General features: G+C 36.6%; 1 protein-coding gene across 5 annotated transcripts in view; it reads right to left on the bottom strand.

Annotated features, from left to right (window-relative positions):
- LOC128590134 (general transcription factor II-I repeat domain-containing protein 2-like) overlaps positions 1 to 23,040 on the bottom strand; it is a 92,349-nt gene extending 69,309 nt beyond the window's left edge. For all 5 annotated transcript variants that reach the window (XM_053597312.1, XM_053597311.1, XM_053597313.1 and 2 more), the window contains exon 1: positions 22,897 to 23,040. The gene's annotated coding sequence lies outside the window, so the exon portion shown is untranslated. The remainder of the gene's footprint in view (positions 1 to 22,896) is intronic.
- Between the last annotated feature and the right edge of the window lie 3,637 nt (positions 23,041 to 26,677).

Raw genomic sequence — 26,677 nt, 5'->3', positions numbered from 1 at the left:
TTGAAAATACCCATCAAAATATTGCGAATCACCTTCACCCTAGTGTGCTACTGAGGAGTCGAACTTATTTGTTCCATTTAGCTGTAAGTTTGCTATCAGCTAACCATAATCTCCTTATCCTCCTCTCCTTTACCCCCCCACCCCCAGCTTCTAATAACAATTGTACTCTATATTTCTATGTGATCAGTGTTTTTTTTAGCTCCTGCACATAGTGAGAATATTAAGTATTTATCTTTCTGGGCCTAATTAATTTCATATATCATAATGTCCTCCAGGCTCTACATAGCTGTGAATGACAGGACTTTATTCTTTTTTAAGGCTGTATTCCATTTTCTTTATCCATTCGTAAGTTGAAGGACATCTAGGTTGATTCATATTTTGGCTATTATAAATAGAGCTACAATAAACATCAGGGTGCAGGTATCTCTGTGGTATTCCATTTCCTTTCTTTTGGATAAATACCCAATAGGGGGATTACTATATTATATGCTAGTTATATTTTCATTTCTTTGAATAATTTTTATACTATTTTCTATTGTGGTTGTAGTAAATTTACAGACATAACAGTTATTTTTTCATCAAATCCTCCCCAGCATTTCTTATTTTTTGTCCTTTTGATGGTAGCCATTCTAACATGAATGAGATGATATGTCATTGTGGTTTTACTTTGCATTTTCCTGATGATTAGTAATGCTGTAACTCTAATGTCTTATGCAAATATTTGACATCTGTGAGCCTCAAAATATGGATAATATTTTCAATAGTCTGCTTAAGAGATGTTGAAAACATCAGATGAAGTACTATTAGCTCTATATTAATCTTTTGATATGATGGAGAATAGGATTAGAGAATCATGGAATCGAAGTGTAGAGCAGGTCAAGTAACTCTAAATTATACAGCTTATCTTGTCCATTCTATTTATTTTGGTTCTGTAGATTAAAAACCTTAACCATTTTTCAGTTCTAAAACTTTATGAGTTTGATATTTCCAATCATTGTTACAAAAATCAATAAGGGAATCAATTAATGTTATGAATTTTTAAAGGAATAAGTGCCAATTATGCATTTATTAGGACAAAATAATGTGTAGGTAAAGAAAAGGAGAGGCTGATATGACAGCACCTTTGATAGAAAAATTTTGTGTTTTTGTTGATTATGACAAACAGCATGAATCAATCATCTGATCATGCCATTGAAAATACTGTCATCACATGGTGTTAAATTGTGTTAATCAAATATTGTATACATGTAAGGAGAGTTATTCGTCTCATATATCATGCAGATCACAATTGGAATATTTTCAATATTATACACCACAATGTGGAAGAGATAGTGGAAAATTAGTGGGTGTTCAGAACAGTAAAGTGTCTGAAAACTCTGACATATGAGGAAAGATTAAAGAACTGGGAGATAAAACTTAGGAAAGCCATGATAGATGCTTTTAGATGCTTTTAAGTATTTGAGTAGATAATTTTTTGGAGAAAGAATATATTCTACATATTCTATATGTCTTTCAGACATCATTAGTATGTGTTTATTAAAGTTTTAGTGAGGCAGTTTCTAATTTTTTAAAGGAAGATTCTTGCAGTGAACTTCAATGATAGAATAGACAGTGAAGATTAACTTCAATGATAGGGTAGACAGTGAAGATCATATTCAATGATAGGGTAGATAGTGAAGATCAACTTCAATGATAGGGTAGATAGTGAAGATCAACTTCAATGCTAGGGTAGATAGTGAAGATCAACTTCAATGCTAGGGTAGACAGTGAAGAACAACTTCAATGATAGGGTAGACAGTGAAGATCAACTTCAATGATAGGGTAGATAGTGAAGATCAACTTCAATGCTAGGGTAGATAGTGAAGATCAACTTCAATGCTAGGGTAGACAGTGAAGAACAACTTCAATGATAGGGTAGACAGTGAAGATCAACTTCAATGATAGGGTAGACAGTGAAGATCAACTTCAATGATAGGGTAGACAGTGAAGATCAACTTCAATGATAGGGTAGACAGGGAAGATCAACTTCAATGATAGGGTAGACAGTGAACACGGCTTTTGCTGGAAATAAATGAGTATCAGCTCATTTAGCATCTGTAGTGAATGTTTGGTGAACAGAGGGGTTTAGCAGTTGAGCATTCAAAATTTTGAGAGCTATTTAGAACAAAATCAAAGCAAAATTGATAAAATTAGTCACCTGCTGAAATTCCTCAGGTGATTGTCCATTAATATTATATGAAGAAATATGGGGATACGTAGTTTTAATGAAAGCAGGAGTCAAATGGGATTTTTTCTGAAGAAGAGTCTAAAGAAATCTAATACTTCTGCCCAATATGGGCTCGATATAGGAGTCTATGTAATTTACTTGGTTGTACCATTTTGGAGGATCTTTGAATATAAAAACAGATAAATACTTTTAAGTTCAGAGTCAGAAATGAATGAATCATTTGAGGAGCATGCAAACTTAGAAAAAGAGATTGGAAAGAAGGAGGTGATAAGAAATCTGAGTCATAAGAAGGAGTAAGAAGTAGAGGTGCAAACCCCATGTATCTGAGAGTACAAAAAAGAAGCCTAGATGGCCCTTCTACTGAGTCACCAGAACTAACATTGCATGTGATGCCCTACATAATGATTTAAAAATCTCAGTGCTACAGGAACAGCTGTGAAGCCCTTTAAAATAGTTTTCTTTGGTCTTTATACTCCTCAGTAACTTGATATAAAATTCCAAGGTGACCTGAATCTGTCTCTGTTATTTGCAATTTTAGGAATCCTAATTAGTTGTACCTTTAAGTTAAAATCTTTGATTTGAGAGAGGTGGAATGTTACCAGCATGGAGTCTAAGAGAAGTAGATGGAAGGGTCAGGCATTAATGGAAGCATGAAATTAGTACACTCAGCACATTCTCTAATCCCCTCTCTCCTCACTCCAACATTGGGCTGATTTCTTTTCAAATAACAATTTTTTTAATATTAGAATTTGACCTTCCATGAAAATCTGTCCTTACAGTGTACTTACAAATGTGACCCAAGAACCTCTTATAAGGTGGACAAAAAGTTCATGTGCAATTTAAGTTTACTATTTACATTGCACAGGAACTTTTTGTCCATCCTGTATATTAGAATTACCAGGGATATTTGTTTAAAATACAAAATACATAGTCCTGGACCTCATACCACTGAATCAGATTCTATTGCAGCAAAATCTCAAGCTATGAGCCCAGGAGTCTGCATTTTAGTTACATGAAATGTGAGAACCATTGTCCCATACAGAAAGAATATGTTGACCAGTCAGTCTGGACATGGTGGTACATTGTACTCAGTAATCCTGCTACCCTAGCCCTAGTGAAACCACCTTTGTCTCTTCAGTCTGGTGATAGGGATTGTGGGGCGTTCAATTGTTGTTAATCTCTGGGCTGTGTACTATCTTCCAGTTCCTGGTTGTTTTCTGGAGTGTTCTCATCATTAGTCTAGCTGAGTCCTCTTACTTAATTCCCTCTGGTTTATATACTCAGAGTGGTGTCTTCTTTTCCAGTTTGTGTCCTGACCCTATCACTAGGATGGCCAATATTCTTGGGTGTCATACCCATCTAATTTCCCTTTCATTAAAATCATAATTGTTTAATTCAAACACTATTTGAAAGAAAAATTAAGGTCAATTTTTCACTAGTGTCTGAGAAAATTCCACATATTTTCAATGGCTAACAATTGAGAGAAACTGTTCAAGAAAGGCAAATGATTTCTCCAAAATGCATGTGGCTGTTTGACTTGGCTATGTGCAGTTCAAATCAGAGGCTTTTAAAAGGGCCTGTCCAGGCTTCACAGCTCTGGACAGAAGTGATACTCTTCTCCCTATGTTCAGTGTCTGGCCCTTTAACATAATTATATAAGTTGTCAGTAATGTAAGAATCTCTGTTTTTCTGTTAAAACCAGACAGAGGTACTTCACAAGCATGAATGATAAATAGAAGCACTTCAAAGGTATGAATTAGTAATCAAAATAGAGGCTATCTCGACATTTTATAAATCCTACAGAATGCCAAAGAACATGAAGTTTTCAACTTTGATCTCAGAGTAGGTCAAAAGAATTATTTATTGCCCCTCAGTAGTATTGTGTTTAAAAATTTCACTATTTTTCTTCTTGCTCAAAAATAAAATATGAAAAAGTTGTTCTCCATTTTTTTTTTTTTTTTGGTTCTTCAAGTTAAAGAAACATAACTGTGAGAAATGTGAAACTTTTTTTTTTCTTACAGGTAGCTTCCCAGCTGTCCTCAGAGGGAGTAGGAGGTATATGAAAAATTTCTTTAGGACAATGGAGTGATCGTGCTTGCTGAGAGTACAGTCATTCCTTGAAAGATAGAAATATAGTGACTTTCATTACCAGGGAATGTGTTCAATGATAGAGTTACATAGATAAATAAGATATATTTCTGTCTTGGGCAATTGACCAGCAATTGAAGATATTAAGAAAATAAATAGTAGTACTATAAATAAATAAAAATTTAAAAGGGTGTTTTTCTTTTTGAGGCCTTTTGAGAAACCATGGAAAATGAACCAGGGAAGGGAGACACTACACTTTGAATGCAGAGGCCATCATGTATACTGTAGACAGTTTAGATAATATTCTTATTTTTCATTCTCCAGCAATCTTAAGAAGTAAACATTTGGAGAGACTAAGTCAATCTCCAGAATTAATTTTCAGGTCATTTCTCTGATCTCTGAATAAGGGAACACTCCGAGGTTCATACCCACATCTTTCTTTTCTCTATCTACATATACTTCTTCCATCAGCTTTTCTCACCTCTCATGGCTTTAAATACCATGTCACCACTGTGCTGACAGCCCTCAAATTACATCTGCAGCTCAGATGTCTTTTTTGTTCTTCATACTCACATATCAACCCCCCAATTGACATTTACACTTAGATGTATAATAGGTATTTAAATTTGGTACATAAAAAATTGAACTTCTGATCTCTCTCATCTCTCAAACCACCTTCTCTCGTAGTCATTACCTTTTCATTAACTAATACCTTCACTTTTCTAGTTTCTCAAGCTAAAATTCTTGAACTATTTTTGATTTTGATTTTTCTAATAATCGTCTTATGCCAACTTCTTTGTGTCATCAGATTTTGATCATTTATCATTTTTCTTCTCCAAAGTTTCTTTTATCATTTAAAGAGACTTACTAAGATAGATCAATCAATCTATTTACATATCATATATCTATATTCTCTATCTATCTATCTATCTATTTGATCAGGGCTGGCTTTCTACATACAACATATGTACAGTCTCAGAGCATCCTGGGTTCAGAAGGACTAATGTTTGGTTTAATGTTCTGCTGTCCCTATCTTAAAAATTCTTTATAATTTTTTCTTTGAACTTTTGTAGATGAAGTCCAATGGATAAATGGAAGATGCACATTAGCAGAAGAGCATAATTTGCATGTGTGCTGCCATTCACATATAGCTTTTGTAATGCCCCATGAACACAGAGCTCTGGCAGAATTATAATACATGAGAGTGTGACAAGGTGCAGAGTGACACAAGGGACGCTTGTAATATCTATGACTTAGTAAATCACAGTACTCACACCCTGAAGAGACTACACTTTCATTAGAATCGAATCTTTTAACACAGAAGGCAGACAATGGCATTCTAAGAAACATGGACACCTGAGAAACTTCACATATGCTTTCTCAGTTGTGTTACTTCTTTTCTGTTAGCCAACCATATAAACTGAACATGGTGACACCTAATGGGAAAGAAATTAAATGATTGGATAAGGATATATTATATACATAATGGCCTACTATTTTGCCGCAAAAAAGAATAAAATCATGTTTTGTTTTGTTTTTGTAGCAACTTGGATGGAACTGGAGGCCATTATCTTAAGAGAAAATACTCAGAAAGAGAAAAAAACACACCACATGTTCTCACTTATAAGTGGGCACTGAATAATGTGCACACATGTATGTAGAGGGGGAAGAATGAACATGGGAGACTCAGGAGGGCGGGGGACAAGAGACGATGGGTGATGAAAAGTTACTTACTGGGTATGATGTACAGTATTTGGGTAATGGATATACTAAAATCCATGACTTTACACTATGCAATATATCCATGTAAAAAATTACACTTGTACTCCATGAATTTATACAAATAATAAACATGTAGGAAAGCCCTTAGTTCCTTTTCCCATACTTATTAATCAATAAGCTAAAGGAAGTAAACCAAACATTCACTTTTTTAATCCGCCTGAATCAAAAAGTGAAATAAAGAGTTGAGTTAGTACATGTTTCTAGTATTCTGGTTACAACAAAAGACATATGTATATCCCAGTTATGATCTTTGTAATTTCAGTGATTCCACTTGCTCTTCTACATGCTCTTATTTGCATTTAAAACTGGCTTTGTGTAACACAAAGATGGGCAGTAGTGCTCTTATTTTTCTGTCTTTTGAACAAGAGGCTTCACATTTCCATTTTGTGCTCCATAAATTATGAAGCTGGTCATAATAAATATATATAGTATATTTGTATGTATGAGTATATAAACATATACATTATGGACTCACATACACACTATGTCCACACACACACTCACTTTCCTTGTCTTATTCTAGGACTAGCCCTGCATTCTGTGACTATAGTACATTTATACATTCTTCTTCTTTTTTTTTTCTTTTTTTTTTTTTTTTTTTTGGCCGGGGCTGGGCCTGAACCCACAACCTCCGGCATATGGGACCGGCGCCCTACTCCTTGAGCCACAGGCGCCACCCTATACATTCTTCTTCTTGATGGACATTTGGGGTGTTTCTATCAATAGTGCTATAATACGTGGCTGTTTTTGTAAACCTATTTTTGTTTTTCTTTGATAAAAATCTAGTAGATGAAATGTTCAGGCATTGTGTAAATACTGTATATGTTTAAATTTGTAGTAAAAGGTCAAACAGGTCTCTAAATTGTTTATTTTACCCCTCTTGGAGCAATGCACTGTACAGAATGTCCAGTAGTTCCATGTAATTGCGGATACTTGGTAGAATCTGTGTTTTCTCTGTTAGCTGTTTAGTGGATGATAAATGGTATGTCATTGTGGTTTAATTTACAGTTTCCTGATTACAATTCAATTTATTGACATTTGTTGATGTTTTATACAGTATCTCTTTATGACTTTTGAACATTTTGATTATATTTGTTTTGCTAATATATTTGTGAAAGTTCTTTATAAAAGTTCTTGATTGGATGAATGCAGTGTAAATATTTTCTCCTAATCCGGCTTATTTATTTAGAGATAACTAGATTAAAAATCCTTCAAGCATTGGAAGATGAATGATTCAAAGTTTCTTCGCTCAACATACTTACAATCACCAGGTTTAGAAGTCACCAGTAGGTAATTTTTTGGTTTTGATTTTTACTTGGTGTAGATGGGTGGTCGCCTTTCTAAGGCTCAGATTCTCTCATTCTCTTGGCAGCCTTTAATATTCTGACTTTCAAATTCCACAGTTTCTATTTTGGAGTTCACACCCCAATTTAAAGTCTTTTCTTGTATTCTAATAAAATTGGTAGCTATTACATATGGTTATTTTGACGTTTTTTGCTCATTTGCTTAGTGATGAGCCTAAGTTATTTACAATTTCTTATTATCTGCCAAAGACACATATACTCTGGTCTATATTCTTAGGGTGTTAAACTAAAACAAATAAATTTTTATATTATTATTAATTTATTTCAGATTAATATGAGGATACAAATGGTTAGGTTACATTGCTCACATTTGTTAGGTAAAGTTCAAGTAATAGTTGAGCCCTTCTCCAAGGAGATGTACCATATACCCTTACATTGTTCCCATTAGGTGAGAGCCTCCTAATCCCCTTCCGTCATCCTTCTCCCCTTTCCCTCCACCTTCCTTCCCCCCATATGAATTTAATTGAAAATGAATAAAATTTTACATTAAAGTCATTTATTTATTTCAGAGATTACAATTTGCTAAAAGTTGTAGGTATCAAGTCCTGCCACCAATAAAAGCATACCGTACAGTTACCTCTGGCAGTCATTTTGTTTGTTTGTCTGCTAGGATTGTAGAATTTTAGCTGATAATGTTACTCAAGAGATATTCTGTTTACCAGGATGGGTATGTGCATAATAAATAGGAAATATGTTTGTTTCATAATTCCTTTCTATAAAAATGATGTGGGTTATTCCATTCAAGCTGATCATTAAGTAAAGTTTAAAGGTGACAATCAAGAATGCTTATAGAGACAAAAGCATTTTCTTTTAGCCACAGGGGAAATGTGTAATAAATATATTATGCCATTCAGTGAGGTGATAACCCAGAAAGTAATTATTAGCATTATCATTTTAAATGGTAACCTTGTGAGCATTTTACAGGAAATTTATCTTCTTAGCAAAAATAACGAACAAGACATCTGATTATGGGTCATTAATTATATCTATTGCACCTGGATGCTTATTCTCATTACATAGATCACACAGGTTCTAATTCTGTATCTGCCAAAAGTTTCTGGCACTAGCTGCATATAAGCTTTTCATTTGAAGCATCTAAGAAATTTTTGTTTCTCTCAGAAATCACAGTTCATATCTACTGTTATCTATTTATTGTTTTGCCATAGAGTTTCAACTTAAGAAACTCTCCACATTTTTGTTCAATTTTTATTTTATTTTAGGATATTATGCTAGCTAAAGTTGTAAATTCAAGAATTGAGTTCAAATTTTAATTAAAAATTAAATAAAAAAATTAAAAAAAGCTTTGGGTTCAAATTTTGACTTTGTCATTTCTCAGCTTTATAGACTGGAGAAGTTATTTCACTTTGCTATACCTCAGTTTTTTAAACTGTAAAGTAGAAATAATGAACAGCTCCTAGGAATATTCTCAGGTTAAATAAGTTATTTTAAAGATACATACACACTAAATTAATGTGTATGTGTGTGTATGTGTTTATAATGAATTGGAAGGTGGTTTAAATATCCACTTCCCTAAATTCTTCACTTAGAGTCAAGAGGAAATTAGAAGAGGCATTATGTTATGACAAGAAACTAGCACATGGAAATACAGTAGAATCTCCATAGCTGACCACCTCCCTACATTGACTACCTCCTTTAGTTGACCTAGTTTTCATAGACTGGACATGCACCAAATTTATATATCAGTACAGTAGGCCTAGTTCCTTATGTTCACTACCTCCATATGTTAACCAGTTTGTTCTAGTCCTTTGGGTGGTCCACTTAATGAGGCTCTCCAGTTATTTATTATCTATGTACCATGTTAATAGGAGATGTATGACTTAAAATGCATAAGTTTGAAAATAAGAAAGTTAGAAGTGAAATGAGCCAAGTATTCATCTCAGGGAGTTGGAAAAACAGTGCCAGAATAAACACTATTAAACAAGAAGAAAATGTAATAAGACATAAAACAAATATAAGAGAACCAAGAACAAAGAAAAATAGAGAAAAAACAAAATTATATTTGTTTCTTTGAAAAGGCTAGTAAGATAGGAAATTGATGGCAAACTGATTATAAAAATAAGAGAACTGAAAAAATACATAAAAAGTAAAAAGGAGACTGGGGCAGTGGTTCACGCATAAAATGTTCATGCCTACTTTTGAGGCTGTAGTAGGAGGATAACTTGAGACCAGAAGTTTGAGATCAGCCTAAGCAAGAGAAAGACCACTTCTTTACAAAAAAAAGAAAAATTAGGTGGGCATGGTGGTACACATCTGTAGTTCCAGCCAGCTACTCTGGAGTTTAAGGCAAGGTGGCTTGCTTGAGCTCAGAGATTTGAGCTTGCAGTGAACCATGGTGATGCCACTGCAGTCTAGCCCTCTTTTTTTCTCTTAAAAAAAAAGAAAAAAAGGGGTGGCGCCTGTGGCTCAGTCGGTAAGGCGCCGGCCCCATATACCGAGGGTGGCGGGTTCAAACCCGGCCCCGGCCAAACTGCAACAAAAAAAAAAATAGCCGGGCGTTGTGGCGGGCGCCTGTAGTCCCAGCTGCTCAGGAGGCTGAGGCAAGAGAATCGCTTAAGCCCAGGAGTTGGAGGTTGCTATGAGCTGTGTGAGGCCACAGCACTCTACCGAGGGACATAAAGTGAGACTCTGTCTCTACAAAAAAAAAAAAAAGAAAAAAGTAGAAAGGATATCAAAATATTAAAATTTACTGAATCCCTATCGTTTCCCACTGAATGCATATAATGCATGGACATATGGCATGCTCTGTGGGTGTAGGACACAGCTATAACTCCGTCTTTAACCTTCCATGTGTAAATTATGTAACTCAATGGTTTGTTACCTATTTATTAATCTAAAATAACAACAACAAAAAAAGAGGAAACAGGGAAAAATATTGAAATTTGAAAGCATATTATAAAGATTAAACAAAATAAATTTTGAAATAAAATGAAGTTAGAGAATTCTGGGAAGATGGCTGACTGGTAGCAACCCTTGGCAGAGGCTTCTGAGCAGAGGAAGAAAAACCAGATGGAATCGGACTCTATGAAGCCAAAGACAGGGAGATGAGCCAAGAAGGAAGTTCGGCAAGCTATAACTCCAAGGAAGAGCATTCAAGAAAACAAATTACAGGTACAAAGCCTATCAACTAGAGGATGGGTGACCCCTCCCCCAAGCAGGGGGGCCTGTCCCAGGATATCTGTGAAAGAGCAGGGAACAAAACACCTCTCATTTTACCTCACTGGAGAGAGCCGCTGAACTCCAGGTCTCTTTCTGCAGGGAGACCCCACTTATGAACCTAGACACCACCCCACCAGGCATAAAATTGAACAGATTATTTTCCCCCACAAGTCCAAACTCCCAGTCCACCCTCTCCCCCTCACATGACAGCCCGAAGTTCCTCCCCCTGCAGAGCACAGAGTGTTTGGTCTTGTCCTGAGAGAACTGGGCATAGTGTGCTCCACCAACCATCAGGACAAAATCTATGACTAATGAGGAAGAAAGAGGGTGTGGGAAGAAAGGGACACCCAGCGGGAGGAGGAGCAGTCCGCTGGTTATGACTATGCCTGGCAGTGGTAGTGTTGACCCTTGGTTTGGGCTGTGTCTGGCAGGACAGGGTGCAGAACCCCCTACTCTTATGGCACCCACAGCAGGAGAGTGGTTACCCTGTGTGGCCTGAGTAAGGCAGGCAGAACTGGTCCCCAGCCCCTGCTGGGCCTGTGAACAGATGCTTGATAGGCATGGACTACAACCTGAGAACAAGAGTGTGGTCCCCTGATTCCAACAGAACCCTAGAGCAATGGCTTACTGTGGCCTACCAAGACCTGAGGGCTAGGGCATAGTCCAATACCTCCAGAGGGGCTGGTGAGCAGAGGTTTACCAGGTTAGGACTGAGACTTGTGGGCGGAGTATGGTACTCTGACTCTAACAGAGCCTGTGAACAGAAGTTTGCCAGGCAGTGGACTGAGACAGGCAGGTGGGGGCATTGTCCCCTGACTCCAACTGGTCTGGTGAGCAGAGGCTAGCTGGATGTGTCCTGAGATAGGTGGGCGAGGGTGTGGCCCCTGGCTCCAGGTGGGCCTATGAGTAGAGAAGCAGACAACAGTGTGGACTGAGTCTGGCAGGTGGGAGTGTGGATCCCTTGCTCCAATTGTGCTATTGGAGACCCTTGAATCCCTCTCTGTTGGGCAGAGTTTGCGCTGCCTAAGACAATATGGTTGGAACCTGTGTCTGGAGCTGTCCACTCGGGGACATTCTGAGGTTGACCTTCGAAGTTCTGTAGCAGAAAAGAAGTGAAAGGTGAAGGCTGGGTGCTGCAGCTGTTTGTATCTCTTCACAGTCAAGATTTAAACCTAATACTGTGGTTTCTTAGGATAGGGTAGAGGTTGGCTGATATAAAAACAGAGCTAATTTGCGCTATCTCACCAAGTAGGGTCTCAGAGTCTCTGGCTAAAATTCTGAAAGGGGCCTTTGTAAGGTTGTAGGAGATAAGCCACAATTACAAAGCCTAGTGCTTTGGTAAGGGGTTATCTCTATGACTTGGGAACCCCAATTCAATCTCACCCTACCAGTTTTAATAACCAAATGGTGGAAAATAAAAATGGTATGGATCACTTAAAAGTGATCAAGGAATATAGCAGTGTCTCAGGATGCAAAATTAGTACTTACAAGTCAGTAGCTTTTATATATACCAACAATAGTCAAGCTGAAAAAAAAATCAAGGACTCTATTCCTTTTACAATAATGCCAAAGAAGATGAAATATTTAGGAATTTGCCTAACATGAAAGACCTCTATAAGGAGAACTATGAAACTCTGAGAAAATAAATAGCTGAAGAAATAGATAACAAGTGGAAAAACATACCATGCTCATGGCTGGGAAGAATCAATATTGTTAAAATGTCCATATTACCCAAAGCAATTTACAGATTTAATGCAATCCCTATAAAATCACTTTTGTCATACTTCAAAGAACTTGAAAAAATAGTACTTCATTTTATATGGAATCAGAAAAAAACCTCAAATAGCAAATACATTACTCAGAAATAAGAACAAATCAGGAGGTATCACGTTTGTGCTATACTATAAATCCATAGTGATCAAAACAGCATGGTACTGGCACAAAAACAGAGAGGTAGATGCATGGAACAGAATAGAGAACCAAGAGATGAACCCAGCTACTTATCGCCATTTGATCTTCAACAAGCCTATCAAAAACATTCAGTGGGGGAAAGACTCCCTATTTAACAAATGGTGCTGGGTGAAGTGGCTGGTGACTGAAACTGGACCTGCACCTTTCACCATTAACAAAAATTGATTCTCATTGGATAAAAGATTTAAACTTAAGAATGAAACTATAAAAATACTAGAAGAGAGTGCAGGGAAAACACTTGAAGAAATTGACCTGGGAGAATATTTTATGAGGAGGACCCCTCCATCCCACCGGGCAATTGAAGAAACACCAAAAATACATTACTGGGATCTGATCAAACTTAAAAGCTTTTGCACAGCCAAGAGCACAGTAGGTAAAGGAAACAGACAACCTTCAGAATGGGAGAAGATTTTTGCAGGTTATGCTTCTGACAAAGTCTGATGACTAGAATCTACAGAGAACTCAAACTAATCAATAGGAAGAGAATAAATAACCCCATTTCTATGTGGGCAAGAGACTTGAACAGAAACTTATCTGATGAAGACAGGCGCATGGCCTACAAACACATGAAAAAATGCTCATCATCCTTATTCATCAGAGAAATGCAAATCAAAACTACTTTGAGACGCCATCTAACTGCAGTAAGATTAGCCCACATCACAAAATCCCAAACTACAGATGTTGGTGTGGATGCGGAGCGTAGGGAACGCTTCTGTACTGCTGGTGGGAATGCAAGCTAATGTGACCTTTTTGGAAAGAAGTTTGGACAACACTGAAGGAACTAAAAGTAGACCTGCCATTCGATCCTGCAATTCCTCTACTAGGTATATACCCAGTTGATCAAAAATCATTTTACAACAAGGACATTTGCACCAGAATGTTTATTGCAGCCATATTCATAATAACCAAGACATGGAAATAGCCCAAGTACTCATCAACCCATGAATAGATTAACAAATTGTGGTATATGTACACCATGGAATACTATGCAGCCATAAAAAAGATGGAGACTTCACATCTTTTATGTTTATCTGGATGGAGCTGGAACATATTCTTCTCAGTAAAGTATCTCACGAATGGAAAAAAAAAGTATCCAATGTACTCAAAAATCAGTATATAACCACACACACACTCATGCAAATGGCAAAACCTAACTATAGTCCAGAAAGTAGAAGGGAAGAAGAGAGAGGGGGGAAGGAAGAGGGGATATAGGAGGAGGGAGAGTATTTGGGGGGACCTCACCTAATGTGCATGATGCAATGGTACATTTCAAAACTATTAAGAAATGAGTCAAACTGTTTATAAAACCAGTGTATGGTGCCCCATGATCACATTAATGTACACAGCTATGATTTAATATTAATAAAAAAAAAACTGAAGAAAAAAAAAAACTAAATGCAATAAGATATTCTGGATGGGTTCCTGAAATGGAAATAGGACATCAGGTAAAAACTAAGAAAATCTGAATAAAAGTTATATTCTAGCTAATGGTAAGGTACCAATATTGGTTCATTAACTGGGCAAATGTACTATGATAATGCAAGATTTTAATAATAATAAAACCTGGGTGAGGGTATGTGGGAACTCTATGCTATTTTTTCAACTTTCCTTTAATCTCGAACTCTTCTAAAATACTGGTTAAAAAAAAAACTTAATAAAATGACTTTGAAATTAAAAAAATTGTATAATTGTATAATTGTGATGGATTGACGGATGTGTTACTAAGTTCAATGTAAGCATTTCACATTGTATATCAAAGTAGTACCCTGAACCCCATAAAATGCATCAGTGTACAAAATTATGATTTAATATAAAATAATTTTTTAAAAAGAAATAAAGTATAAAAACTAAAGTTAATATATTTCTGAAAAATAAACAAGGCAAAATTTGGTGTAAAAAGCTATAGAAAATCTTAATATATTTTTATTTATTAGGTAAATTAAATAATAAAGATTCTAATCCCTTTTCAAAATGCTCCTTGCCAGCCATCTTTAGAGAAGAGTTGATTTAAATTTTACCGCCAACATTTAGAAACATTAAGCACATAGCCATAAAAATTAAAAAGGAAGACTAATTGGCTAAGTCATTTTATGAGGCTAAAATAAACTAAATATAAAGAAAAAAGTATAGATTCATTCTGTGAATGCAAATGAATGGCTACTAAATAAGATTTAACTATATTAATTAAACAGCTTATTGGAAAACTTTAAAGGTCCTGAAATAATCTTAAATCTTAAGATTTTAAATAATCTTAATCTTAGTTAATCTTTAAAATCTTAATCTTAATCTTTAATATCTTAAATAATCTTAATCTTAGTTAATCTTTAAAAAGGAAATATATTTATTGACTGAAAATAATATATGCTATGATGAATTTATAATGTCAATAATTGATAATCAATGTATATTATTTATCACATCAAAGGACCACATAATAAAAAAGCCAATTGCTTCATTAGTTCTGAAAAAGTAATAGTTCATAATTTTTCATGAAAATAGAAAAATACTGTCATGAAGAAACATTGCTGAAGAATATCGTCTATTTACCTGAGAACTTTACTGTTTTGGTCCTTTTATGTTACCAGAGGCCAGGTAATTTGTAAGGAAAAGAGGCTTATTTGGCTCATGAGTTTTGCAGGCAGAGCAAGAAGCCTGGTGCCAGCATCTACGTCTGGCAAGGGACTCAGGCTACTTTTCAGAATTGAACTTTCAGCGAACTTTTGGAAGAAAAGGGGACATTTCCCTTCATCCATACAATTTATCACTAGAGATAAATGGATGGGCTATCCACTGCCGAAGTCTAGTGGTACAGTTCTACATTATTTTAGCTTTACACCTGATGTTATGTTATTTAATTATTTAGCTCATTCTCCTACCCAATTTTTAAAAAATAAATCCATTTTTAATGTTTGATATGTTCTTGTATGTTACATTTTTCTTCAAATTGAGATAAGCCTCCTTTGGAGCAAGGTAGAGCCTAAGTAAAGACATGCAAACAAACAAGGAAATGAATATTTGTCTTAGGATCTAAACAGAAAAATAAAAACTGACAGAATTTACAACAGAGAGGAATTACTGTAAGAAATTGATATGGGGGTGGGGACACTGAACTAATGGTGAGGTAATTTAGATATCAGGAATAGTTGGAAGTCATCACCACCTGCAGACTATTGAGATTAAGGAAGTAGGATGAGAGCAGAGTGCAGCTGCCAGGACCACGTGAGAGAGGCTGGAATCCAGATGTGAAGCTGGCAGAACAGAGGAGGTGGGGAGAAGATGCTCTGACTTCTCAAGGTCTCCCATCCCCTGAGCCCAGTGCATGGTGGGAGACACAACCTCCAGAGCTTGTCAGTTTGTGACACAGAGCAGAGGACAGGAAGGGCAAGGTGGGGACGGGTGGGGTAAGGTGTGGATCTGAGGACAAACAAACCAGGACTGTCTCCATCGTTTGATAAATTATCCTTACAAAAGAAAACCAAGGACAATGAAAAAAATGGTCCCTGATACTTGACAGATGAGAAGATAGCAAAAGGAATTCCTTCTATATTTACTCTAATATCTACAGAATTCCTCAAAACTAAATCATAATTGTTCTTTTTTTTTTTTTTTTTTGAGACAGAGTCTCAGTTTGTGGCCCTTGGTAAAGTGTCATGGCATCATAGCTCACAGCAACCCCAAACTCTTGGGCTCAAGAGATTCTCTTGCCTCAGCCTCCCAAGTAGCTAGGACTTTAGGCACCTGCCACAATGCCTGGCTATTTCTTAAAGACAGGAGGTGATCCACCCTCCTTGGCCTCCCAGAGTGCTGGGATTACAGGCATGAGCCACCTTGCGGGGCCCCATATATGTTCTTACATAAGATTCATTCAGTAACTAATCATAAGTTACAAATTAAGTACATTTTTTTAATGATAAAGTTTAGTGTTGGGTAAATACTCAATTCAATGAAATCATATATAATATTTTTAATCTTTATCAAGCATAAATGCTAGGAAATCATACTAAAGGAGGAACAGAAGCTACTACATTTAAGGCCACCTTTTATTTAGTGAAATTATAACCAATTTTATGTGTCAATGAGTAGAGGTAATCTATGGGAAATGGCAGTCCCAGGCCTCTTGACATTGTGACAGATTGTAACTTAGCAGGCTTCCATTCTGATTCCTAAACCACAGGAACCATGATCCTATAGCCAATTGGCCTAAATATGTGTTGTTAATATTATAATATCAAATATAAAATATAATTTTTGTATAAAATATTACAACAAAAATTAACTATAATTACAAAGATTAATACTTTTAGCATTTAATTATATTTCCTAATTGGTAATAAATATTGAGTATAGTTTTATAATACTTGGAACTCTTCAGGTCTTGGGGAAAATATTTTAAAGTTATAAAAATAGGATGAAAATGTTGTATTTCTTTTCTTTCTTTTTTTTTTTTTTGTTTTAGAGATGAGGTCTCACTTTGTCCCCTCAGTAGAGTGCTGTGGCGTCACAGCTCAAAGCAACCTCCAGCTCTTGGGCTTAAGTGATTCTCTTGCCTAAGCCTCCTGAGTAACTGCAGGCACCCGCCACAATGCCCAGCTGTTATGTTGTATTTCTTTACGGTTTGTTGATAATGGCTGCTCATAAAAAAAATATGAATTTTTTATTTGCAAATATTTTGTTGACTCCTATGTCAGAATGTACCTGATTAGTGTTGTTATTTGTGTAACTTCATCCTGTTGTTAGCAACTTGTGAAGTCTTTCCTCTGACTAGCCCAACAAGCTGCCTCCAACATCTCTATCTTGAAGGCATAAATAACTTTACCAAAGGAGAATGAAAATAGGCAAACAGTATATATTCCATACCAGGTAAATTGTAGTTCCACAGTAGTCCAGGATCTGACAAGCATTTCCCAAAGCCAGATTTATCTGATAAGCATTTTTTCACTCAGGGTTTGAATTTCTGATACAATTGTGAGAAAGGGTGAGAAGACAGGGTGTTTTAGTTTTCTCAGACTGCCATAACAAAATACCACAGACTGGGTGGCTTAAACAACAAATACCTATTTTCTTATAGTGATGCAGGTTAGAAGTCCAAGATAAAGATGTCATAGCTGGTTTCTGATGTGACCTTTCTTCCTGGCATAAAGAGAGTTGCCTTCTCTTTCTGTCCTCACAAGGCCTTTCCCCTCTGAAGTCATTTTAAGGATGGGCGTAAGAAGGGGGGAGAGAGAGAAGAGGAGGAGATAGATTTTTTGTTACAAAAACACTAGTTCTTTTGGATTAAGGTCCCACCCAGAGGCCCTCATTTAACCTTATCTTCTTAAAGCTCTGTCTCTGAATTCAGGTGTAAAAACTTCAGCACATGAATTTTGAGAGGACGTAATTCATTCCGTAACAATGTTAACTTACTATAACTTAGCCGTGACTGTGGCCCTCAGGTAGAGAATCTTTGCTAATGGAAGAGTACATATCAAATGCAGCTTGACTTGGCAGTAAGATTGGAGAGCTAGAGAGGAAGAAAGAATCATCCTAATGTTGGCTTTATCTGTACTTACCTCAACCCACCTGCTAGCCCTGAGTATTACTTCTGAGAAAATGCCATTTTTAACACCAAACAGAACTGTAAAATTCCAGGGCCAAGCAACTCTACTACTAAATATGTACAAAATAGCCCACCTAGGAAAGAATAGTTATCTCCTTATCATTTTGTGGCAGAGCATATCAAAAGAGGCCTGAGTAGGGTGGTCAGTGGTATTGACATCAGTGGTTTTATAGCAGTCTGAAAATCAAAGAAAGAGTGGACCAGGCAGGCACAGTCAAAAGAGTAGCTTTTTGTGTGTGGCTGTTGACAGCAGTTCTGGTACAGTACCATGTAGGTGGTTAGGGTCCTCTTATGGGGCTAAGATACAGACAATAGTAAGGGCAGCATTGTGGGCACCACCACAATGGTTTGCAGGTGACACCAGCCCACGGCAAGGCACACAGATATGAACTGGATTGAGGTATGACTATGGTGTTGTAAAAAACCATGAAAAGCCTTATATGTTACATTGCTTTCCAGCTAACAAATTAGTTTCCAGAGTTTCATGAATGCTGGTAGAACACATAAGTATCCTGGGTCAGAAACAAAAGATTTTGTTACTTAGCACATGGAAGTCATTATAAACTTCATGGTCTTATTTCTGCCCCTTACCCCAAAATCCCACAGGGTAAAGCGGAATGCTACATTCCGTATGTGAGGTGCAATGAATGGCCTGGCGTCACCCATGAGAACTCTTGTGCTTAGGAATCTCAACTTTTAAGGGGGCTCAAAAAAATCCTGTCCAATCTTTGCCTTAAAGAGAGACATGAATTATTCTTAGTAAAGCATCACAAAAATGGAGAAGCATAAATCCTATGTACTCAATTTTGATATGAGGACAATTAATGACAATTAAGGTCATGGGGGCGGGGGAGGAAAAGCAGAGAGAGGGAAAGAGGGAGAGGGGTGGGGCCTTGGTGCGTGCCACACCTTCTGGGGGCAAGACATGATTGCAAGAGGAACTTTACCTAACAATTGTGATCAGTGTAACCTGGCTTATTGTACCCTCAATGAATCCCCAACAATAAAAAAAAAAAAAAAAGAGAGAGAGACAGGAATTTTATTATCTTCATAAGGAAACCAATATGCCCTCTGTCCTGGAGGGAGACAGTATCTGTATCTTCCAGGCCCTTTGCTGTACAAACATGTTTAATAAGATATTCTGGAGCATAGTTGTCCAGGCCTTTTGATTAAATGGCATGCAGAAGGTTGAGAGTCTATAACTGTCTCTCAGTAGGCACAACACCCCTGGGGACTAACTAAGCTACACATGGAGGGCCTGGGGATGTTAGTGTGATCTCATTTCTATCTATAACCTGAGATTACTGACTTGAACTTATAAATGCAGTTGGGTAAAGTATTCTTTTTAAATATTTGTATCCCTTTGAATAAACGCTAATCTTCTCTTAACATAAGAGAAGTTTCGATTATAAAATATTTTCCAAATAAAAATGGGGGCAGGGAAGTGAGCAAATAAGTGGGCCAATTAATATGGTATGTTCTTTTTTGACTTTTGAACAATTCATATGCTTAGTAACTGAAGACGGATTGGGAAACCAAAAATGATTGATAGAAAATGTCAACTAGGAACTAGAATTTGCTGGTACTTAGTCCTTACTATTTAAAAAGAACTGCAGGATTGGAAGGAAGGCATGGATACTTAGCAGCAGAACCCTTGTTAAATTTGCATCTGGGATTAGCCAGTCTGGTAAGGAAGTCTCCAGTGTGAATCTTTCACTGGATTTTTGAGATGTCAAAGACAACAGCACATGGGCCTTTGCCATAGTCAGGGGTCCTCAAACTTTTTAAACAGGGGTCCAGTTCACTGTCCCTCAGACCGTTGGAGGGCCGGACTATAGTTTAAAAAAAAACTATGAACAAATTCCTATGCACACTGCACATATCTTATTTTGAAGAAAAAAAAAAAAACAAAAAAAAAAACAGGAACAAATACAATCACACCACGGCATGTGGCCCGCAGGCTGTAGTTTGTGGACCCCTGCTAGATGATTCTTCCATTTGTGGGGGGGGGAACCCAAGAAGGAAAAGAAACACTTAAGTCTTTGGCTATGAGGCTACGATGAGGTAAAAGCAATCATTTGATTCAAAACAATGAATGGTGATAATGTCTCTGCCTAGTAATAATTTTTTTCAAGTGAATTGATTATTTTAGTTTTAAGAGATTAGGGAATTGTTTTAGATGGATCAGGAATACAGGAGTTTGGGGACCCTAGAAATGGGAAACAAGATTAAGAGGAGATATAACTTTTGGTTTAAAAGTGAATCAGGAAATAAACTTTATGAAAGAAAAAATTCTGAAAGAGAATCCTTCGAAGATGTATACAAGGGATATAAAAATTATACTGTGTAGCATCCATTTTTAATGAGATTTATTGAGGTATAATTTACATTTAACAAAATCTCCCATTTTAGCTGTATAGTTCCATGAATTTTAATAAATACATACAGTCAGGCAAATACTACCACAATCAAGGAGTCTGACCCTTCTATGATTCAATAAAGTTTCCTTATGTCCCTTTGTAATTTATTCCTTCACCTCCATCCAGCCCCTGCAATCACTCATCTGTCTCTGCCTCTGGAATTTTGTCTTTGCTACAGAGTTTTACCTAAAATATGAATGCACTCATACCTTTTGAGTCTGGCTTCTTTTATTTAACATAATGCACTTGTGCTGCATTATGGCTGCACATATTAATAGTCCATTCCTTTTTTAATCTACACCTACTTTTTGATTGTTTTCTGTTTCTTTCTTTTTTTTTTTTTTTTTTTTTGTAGAGACAAGAGTCTCACTTTATTGCCCTTGGTAGAGTGCCCGTGGCATCACACAGCTCACAGCAACCTCCAACTCCTGGGCTTAAGCGATTCTCTTGCCTCAGCCTCCCCAGTAGCTTGGGACTACAGGCACCCACCACAACGCCCAGCTATTTTTTTGTGTTTCACACCATGGTTGCTCTCAGCAACTTCTCACCCTGTATTCCAAATCTTATGTGAATTTTATTAAACTTATGAATTTAATTTTAGTCTTCTAATTGCTCTGCCATGAGAAAGTTGGCATACTTTTATGTTTTGTGGTTTTAGCTGACTGGTGTAAGCTTATACAACATGGTGGAAAATGGTTGAAATGCTGGGAAGAGAAGTTTGCAGTGATTAAGAACGCAATCATCAGAATTCCTTTCCCTAGTCTAATCTTCATGAATTTTCAAGGCAAGGCTTTAATTCCTACAACCACATAGGATCCAGCTTAAGTTATTTTATTTATACAAAGAAGAAAAGAGTAATTTCAGTACCTGAAGAGCTCAAAGCCTCTATGATTATAGATGGTATTGGGTATTAAAATTGAAAAAATAATATCCCTAATCAAATTCAAAGCATGACATTAACCTCTGTTATACAAAAAAGGATGCACAAAAAGTGTTGTCTAAATGTTATATCTGTTTTTGTTTAATACTAACACTAAAGCATGGCCATTATATTTCTAAACAAACATAATAGTAAAAGCTCTTCAAGGCAAATTTATTGTAAATTTGGCTTCAGAACATCTTGTGGAAAATCCTTTTTATTTATATATGAACACAAGAAAAAAGAGTGTATACTAAGATTTTTGGTAGAAAAAATTAAAATGTTAAAGAGAAACTCATCTAAAAGTTTCTATATATCATCTCATGTCTCTCACAAGTTTGACATATATGTACATTGGCTAAAATAAAAAAAAATATAGTAATAAAAGGTTTGGAAAGTTGTATAAGTAGTCAAATTTGAGGAAACATTTTGTATATTTCCATGATGTTGTTTTATTTAACATAAATAGTGTTTCTCTATGACATGAGTAAAGGCATACAACATGTTGATCCGTCCTCCACCACCAGTTGAAGATTTGACAATGGACAAAAGTGACTAATTAATCTGACAAATATTGTGAAATAAAGTGGAAGTCTTAATTCTCAAGTATTAATTTTTAAAATGAGTTACAAAAATACTAGGTCCTTATTACAGAATTGATGCCTTGTAAATTGTTTGAAATGGATAGGATTTTTCTACAATGACAAGAAGTTTTATTATTGTACAATATTTTGCAAAAATAACATCATACTGTTGATAAATGATTACCAGAAACAAAGAGTTAATTTTTAACTTATGTGTTCCTTATAAAAATAAAATTAATCACTCATGGTAACATTGATCACTTAAAATAAAGTTGTAAATGATCTTTTTTTTTTATATTTACATTTGATTAGAAAGTAAAAATCCATTCCCCAGATGTTACACTTTTGCTTTTAAACCAGAATGATATATTGATTCGAGTACTTAATTTTTAAAACATTTTCTTCTTGAGAAATTAGTCTTCTGTCAACTTCTTTTCTGTACACGATTGGAATTCAGAGCATTCCACCTAAGAGGCATAATGTTCATCTTTTATTCTGTGATCTTTAACTGTGAAAAAAGCTGAACCTTGTTTCTGTTTGTAATCATTTCCTTTCGAATAATCCCTTTCCCTTATGTACCCAATACTGACAAAGAATTATATTTCCCCTGTATTTTTTCAAACTATTTTATGTTTCGTCACATTTTTTTAAAGGCCATACTGCACACTCATTAACTACATTTTATTCCTTGTTCCACATGTTATCCTTAATTTACTTTAGGTAGGGGATATATTTTGAGATACTTTTTTTCCCCCGAAGCAGGCTTACCTTTTCTTTATCCTGCTATGCTCTTTCACCCAGGTTCCACATGACTGTGATGAATCAATTGCTTGTTTTCCGTTTGGTGTTCAATGTTCATATATGACGTGCAAGTGGAAGTAAATTTCCAATAGAAGTTCAGAGCTATGACCTTGTCAGTATTGACTTCTAACTCTGCTTTAAAAGAAACATTGTTTGCCAAATAGTCACTAAAAGTATGTTTACTTTCTAAAGGGCAAGAGGATACTTTGCTGTTTTATATTTGTCAATAGTCTAATCTCTTAGAACCCCAAATGTTTATCCTCACTTTTAGATAAACGTAAAAAATCTTAGAGTAGTTAAAGATCATCCCTAAATTTGCACAGGTAAGCAATAGCACATTCTCGATTCGGTCATGTCAGTTGACTTTGAACCTGTATTCTTAAACATTAGGCAACTCTGATTTCTTAGAAAAAGTAGATGTGAATAGGGAAAATGCATCAATTTTCTATAAGATTTGTTTTTGAAAAAGCAACAAAGAAAACAATGGGTTCTGATGTTTTGACAAAACTTGATTCTATTGCTTAACTCTCATTTATATTTCTACCCTTAGCTTTTATGTATTTCTTTTATAACCTCCAGTGATCTCACCAAACCAAAGTTGTTGTTGTTGTTGTTGTTTTATTCTAAGATGCTTTTCTGTTCATTCTATAAAAAATTAGGGAAATATTTTATCAGCTGTGTGTTAAACAGGTCTGTTCTGCATAATATTGGAAGGAAGAAGTAGTCGGGAGATTATCCATTCTTACCTATTCAGACTGTTTGCTCAGCTCAGCTGTAGAATACCACTGTTGAGAAAGATCTATGAAAGTTAAACCAGTTGCATATCAGGGACTGGTCATATTTGGCTAATTTTATTTTAGTTATTAGACTATATTGATTTATTTAGTCTAATTTATTTAGTCAATTTTATTTAAGTTATTAGACTAAATCTCAGATTTATCATTTGTAAAGTGAAACTAAAGTTTCTTGTCATAGGGCTATGGGAGGAATAAACTGTAGGAAAAGTTCCTTACAGGTGTGGAAACCAGATAATTGCTATTATGCACCTTTTACACTCCATTTCCTGCCCTCTGTACTTCATCTATACTTCAAATGACTGAGATGCTTTCACACAGTACACCCCATGACAGTTAGCCCTAGCTGCCAACCGTCAACTGGCCGCCTCTGCTCCAGCTCATTTACCTGCTGCAGCCCTCTTCTCACTTTGCTGTCATTTGTTTGGCTTTTAACTCTGCTTACATGGCATTATGACTTTGTGTGTGTGACTATTTATTTATTAGCTTATAATCATTGATTTTACTGTGATCCCATGTCTTCCCATGTTCTCCCTGGTGGGAACCTCAACTTCTTTCTCCTTCCACTTTGAATTTGCAAATCCTATATCTTTGTGGATCCTATATCTAACCCTAAACCCATAGGCAGCTCTCTAGGTGGGGCACCCCAGCCTGTGTGTCTATTACTAGTGAGGGAAACATTTAGATAGTGTCCATTGCTGGCATCGGACTGGTATATAGTATTTTAGAACTTCACACAGAAAAGCTCATCTTGATTTTATAGTGTTTTTGAATATATAGCTGTGTATAATTTCCTTAGTGGTTGCTCAAGGCATTAGAATATACATAACTTGTTACAGCTTACTGGTATTGATGTTTTACCACTTCAAGTGAAATATAGAAACTTTACCTTCATTTAGATTCCTTTAACCTTCCCACTTTTATAAGATGACAACATTGGGTATTTCTTCAATATACATCAAATAACACATCAAGTGGTATTATTATGTTTCCCTCAATCATAAAAGATGTTGTAAGACTCATGAAGGAAAGAATTGTCTATTATTTTTAACCTTATTTTTACTCATTCCTATTTTTTTTAAATTCAAAAACTTCTGTGATCATTTTTTCTGTTAATAGAACTTTCTTTAGCCATTCCTTAATGATAGTGTAACAGACAGAATGACCTGAAAGGAAAAGAAAAAGATGGCAAAAATGTTTTCTCTCTTTAATGCTTACTCAACTCCTTTTGGACACTGAGGCCTTTCATCTCCATCTCAGATTGTGGTTGGCAGGGGCACGGGAATGTCTTTTGTTCTCTGTGCTGCAGGAAATGGTTTATCTAAGCTATGTGAGAAGGAAATGAAGGCCTAGATCCTGGGAGAAAGAAGCCCCACCCCACCCCCCACTGAGGGCAGAGGGCTTTGTGTTCTGTAGAGACCTCCAACCACTTGCTTTTTTCTGGTATGGCTTTGGGAACAAGTGCTGAGCTTTCAGTAACAGATTTGGGCATCCCTAGATAAGCTCATCAGCACCCCAGTAGAATGGTGCCCCTCAATTGTTGGAAGAAGCTGGGAACAGCGCCAGAGGTAAACAGTGGTTCTTCACTGGAAGGAGTGGCTTCTTTTCAAGGTGGAGAAGTATGAGACAGTTCCACCAGAGTCCAGGGCATATATATATATATATTATTTTTTTTTTTTAATTTCAGGTGAATGTGAGGATACAAACAACTAGGTTAAAATATTTGCATATTTTAGGTAGAGTCCCTCTTGCAGTGTGTCCCACACTGCCAGGGCATTTTTCAGCTTTGGAGAATTCTCATCTCTGTCTCCCCCAAGTCGCTGCAGCTCCTGAAACCTGAACTGAGTTGAGTAGAGGGAAACTGATTTAAAAAGGGTCTGGACACCAGGCCTCATTGCTGGATAAGCTGTAGTGAAGCCCCAGACCCTTGCTCTCACCCATTTTAGGGCTCTGGTTGTGGGGTGGGGGTGGGAGTGGGGAAACAGGAAATGGAGTGGAACTTTGGGAACCTGGTTTGCATTGAGCTCATTTTCTGTTCCCAAGGAATGGGAAGACTAGGGAAGTGCTTACTTTCCAGTCCTTTAGGGTATTTGGGCACCATGGAGCTGCCATTTGGGGTGGCATTTGTGACTAGGCCACTATTTGGGAAGAGTTTACCTTTGCATCCTTTAGGGCACTTGGGGCACTGTCTGAGGTGCCATTTGGGGTGGCATTTGTCCTCTTTGGATTTCCATCTGTTGATAGGGCTGGCATTTTGTGTGGAAAATTCTCTGTGTTGTCCATGTTTGTTATTTGTGAGTTTGCTGCAACATATAAAATTTTCTCTAAAATTCCCTTGTGAAGAGTTTTGGCTAAATGGTCAACTTATGGCTGCAATCCTATGTCTAAGAAACATGGTTTTATTATGATCTAATACATGTGCTAGAGTGTGAGAAGTGACTATTAAATGGAAATCATGAATTATACTGTTTTACAAGTAGAATTATTTTGTCAAAGGTCAGGTAAATGGGTTATTGGGTAGGAAATGTTCATTTCCTTGTTTAGTTTGAGGTTGGACACTTCATGTTTAATGACCTAATATGGTCTTAAAGCCAGAGATAAAGTTAATGGTATACTTTATTTTAAATAGCCATTCCCCTGGCAGGAGGGAGAACTGGTAAGCATGGAGGGCTGCCACCCAGGAAAGGACCTGATGAGGGAGCTGCTGTTACCCAGTCACCCAACCCCACGCGTGCACGAGCAAAGGGAAGGGAGGTATGCCAGGTTCCAAGGGGGGAGGGGTGGCTGCAGTGCCTGCCACAGTTGGGGTGATGTGAGGCCTCTGCAGAGGCTTGCACCCAGCCCCCAAAAGTGAAACCCCACCAAGGGCACCTGCTGTCCTTTGCTTGTAGCTGCTGGGGGGAGAGAGCCCCCATACCCACTAGGTTTGTAAGTTGGGGTTTGAAAGGTCCTTG

This window comes from Nycticebus coucang, chromosome 7 (assembly GCF_027406575.1).
Source record: "Nycticebus coucang isolate mNycCou1 chromosome 7, mNycCou1.pri, whole genome shotgun sequence".
Lineage (NCBI taxonomy): Eukaryota > Metazoa > Chordata > Mammalia > Primates > Lorisidae > Nycticebus > Nycticebus coucang.
The sequence above is the reverse complement of the archived record's forward strand: the minus strand, read 5'-3'. Positions and strand labels throughout refer to the sequence as shown.